Source organism: Palaemon carinicauda, chromosome 33 (assembly GCF_036898095.1).
Source record: "Palaemon carinicauda isolate YSFRI2023 chromosome 33, ASM3689809v2, whole genome shotgun sequence".
NCBI lineage: Eukaryota > Metazoa > Arthropoda > Malacostraca > Decapoda > Palaemonidae > Palaemon > Palaemon carinicauda.
In genome coordinates this window covers 82,611,839-82,614,857 of record NC_090757.1, presented here as the reverse complement: position 1 = coordinate 82,614,857, position 3,019 = coordinate 82,611,839, and the positions used below count along the sequence as shown (strand labels likewise).

The 3,019-nt window shown below is 37.2% G+C and overlaps 1 protein-coding gene across 4 annotated transcripts in view; it reads right to left on the bottom strand.

Annotated features, from left to right (window-relative positions):
• Positions 1-242: 242 nt before the first annotated feature.
• Positions 243-3,019, bottom strand: part of LOC137626001 (uncharacterized) — a 77,164-nt gene continuing 74,387 nt past the window's right edge. For all 4 annotated transcript variants that reach the window (XM_068357089.1, XM_068357086.1, XM_068357085.1 and 1 more), the window contains exon 5: positions 243-3,019. This exon is cut by the window's right edge and continues 1,046 nt beyond it. The gene's annotated coding sequence lies outside the window, so the exon portion shown is untranslated.

Below are 3,019 nucleotides of genomic sequence, written 5' to 3'. Positions count from 1 at the left end.
ATATAAATGAAACGACATATGTATATATATATATACAGTATATATATATATATATATATATATATATATATATATATATATATATATATATATATATATATATATATATATATATATATATATATGTCGTTTCATTTATATCATATCAGCAAGGCCATCATTCTTCACATATAAATTATATTTCCTAAGGTATAAATCGTAGAACTGAACAGAAAAAAGTATCCCTGTGCCTCAGTGTGGTAGTGATACAATGACAGATATTCTTAAAAGGGCAAAATGGGGTTTGGGAGGCGAGGGAATCTATTTTTTTTTTCTTTTTTTCGGTAAGCTGGGATGGTATTTACGCCATATGAATGACCCCTAATCACCAAATGGTCAAATTCGTTTGACCAAAGGCGATTGTCGGCAGGAGTCCGCACAGAGGCCGTTTTCGAATCCATCAATTTCCAACTCTGAAAACCCAACCAATAATTTCTAGCTATATTTGTCAACTCTACCGGAGTTCTTGATCCTATTATAGTGCCCTTTCTGTGGGAAGCCATATGGAAAAGTGTTGTCCTGTATCTGACCAGGCATACCCTCGTCTCTTATATACCCCACCCCAAAATAATACCATGAGTCTTATTGGAAAATTGTATTTTTGGTTGCGGGTAACTGTACATAAACCCCTTCTAAGCCATGGAACTCCAAGCTGTGCTGTGTTCCCATTCTTCTTTACCCACCTTAATTTAGTTTGTACCTGCCAGGTTAAAGTCACTGATACATTCTCTCTCCCTTCCCCTCAAAGTCACATATGTAAAGAATGGAAATCAGTTTGGGGAACCGTAAATGAATCTTTAGAATTAATTACCCATGTTATGAAATGCGTTAGTGTTGCGTTGTGAGAAATGTAATGCTAAGAACCCGAAGCATCATCTTAGTAATGGTATCCGTTGTAAGTCAAATGTCTAAAAGAGGAAACATATCTAGATAACATCTTGCCTTTTAATCCAACCCGGAATCTAGTGAACACTGCGTCGTCCTGGGTAGCGCTTCCCTTCACCAACTCAACTCACAAACTCACAAACTCGCTTTAAAGACATTTCTGGACTGGCCTGTATGTGAATAGCAAACGTCATGATGTCTTTTGCAGGGACCGAAGTATATTTGGTCTGATTACAAACAGCACGGAAGAAATGACGCAAACTACGTTTTGGTAAAACTAAGGAATAAAGGTCATTTGCCTTTACTCAATCTTGGGGAAAATGATAAAAGATATAAAATTAATAATAAAATAGTAAAAACTGGATTAAAGTTATTTCTTGGTCTCTGCAAAAGGCATTTACAATTTCATGTTTGCATTGAATAGCGCTGATGATTTACAAAAACTTATGATACTTTCTTTGAGTAACTAAAACTGTAAACGGTACAAAAATATATAATATATGCATATGTATGTATACATGTTTGGGGTTATTCTGCAGTTTCACGCATTGGAGAGCACTGCGAATAATTCATTTACATTATAGGTTTTATGTTCATGAAATCCGAAGCTAACGGTACATGTAAGGATGATTATTTATTACATAAATTGGTTATTCCGTTAACCACCATATACAGAATAAAAAACTACATTTTGATCAATTATTCCATATAATTTACAATTCTATATTCTAACTCTAACAATCACTTCTACAATGAAGATGATCCACGCGCCTGACATTGGACACAACCTCGCAATTCATCGTGTAAACAAAGTTGCATTCCACAAAGAATGAGATATTTCTAATTAGGAAAGGAACCTGCTGGGTTTAAAAACCTCTGTGATTCTCACTTGTTGATTAATGATCATTTCAATGATCCTCCGGAAAGATAGTATCATCAACAGTTGTTGGTGTAGTTTCGGCTCCACCAAGAGCTGTTGACTTGGAATAGCATGAAAAGTGTGTAAGTGTTGGGTGTACTTTTTCATAAAGCAGACGTTTGAAAAAATAAGCTCAATTCCGAGCCTTTCATGAATGTCAAATGAGATTCTGTAAAATGTATGGCAATCTCTCTTCTCAAGAAATTCAACTTTCTTACATTTATTCTCTACAATGGCCACCTCTAATATGATTTGATATTTTAAGGTCTTGTTGGAAGACTTATTTGCTGAAGGTAAAAGAATAGTCCAAATGTTTTGCTCATGGTGAATTCATAAGTTTTCTAAAATCTTTTAATCTTGATACTTAAAGAAGTTCGAAATGACTAAACAACTGGGTACAATTTTACACCGACTTCAATTTATTACGAATGATTTTACTCTACATTTTATCCCGTTCAATTAATATTTTTGCTATTGATTAGGTATTACCGTTCCATCATCACCAAGAAACCAAATTGGCCACACGTTGCAAACGACGAACAAAATGCCAAATTTTATGAGAGAGAGAGAGAGAGAGAGAGAGAGAGAGAGAGAGAGAGAGAGAGAGAGAGAGAGAGAGAGAGAGAGAGAGAGAGAGAGATGCCAACGAAGAAAATAAATTTTGACTTTTTCTTCCTGGTGGTCTGAAAGTAAAACGGCTGGAAGGAAAGGGGGACGGAGGCAGCTTGTGCGCTCCTCCCGTCATTTAACACCTCTCTCACCCATCCACATGGCTCACCCAACTACCAATTAGTGAATCTAATTACCAGTTACGGAGCCATTACTGCCCCAGCCTATTGTCCGGCCTGAACTCCCTCTCTGTCAGTGACGCTGAATGACATGCTATAGAGGGGAGGAGGGTTTGCGGATGCTGTAAGAAGTGGGAATGGGGTTCTCTGTAAAGTGATTTGGCCAAGGGAAACGCCCCGGCTGACATAGGTAGAAAACTGTCCAATTGGCTGTAGGTCAGTGGTCAGCCATATGGCTGTCTCGGTGTGGTTTCATCAGAGAAAGACCTCATCTCAGAAGCGGTCGCTTCTAGGCCAGTTAGTTGGTTCACATAAACTTGTATTGTGGTCTTATTTGGCGGTATAACAGAATCGCATTAAATCGTGGGACTAATCCAAAAGAGACCAT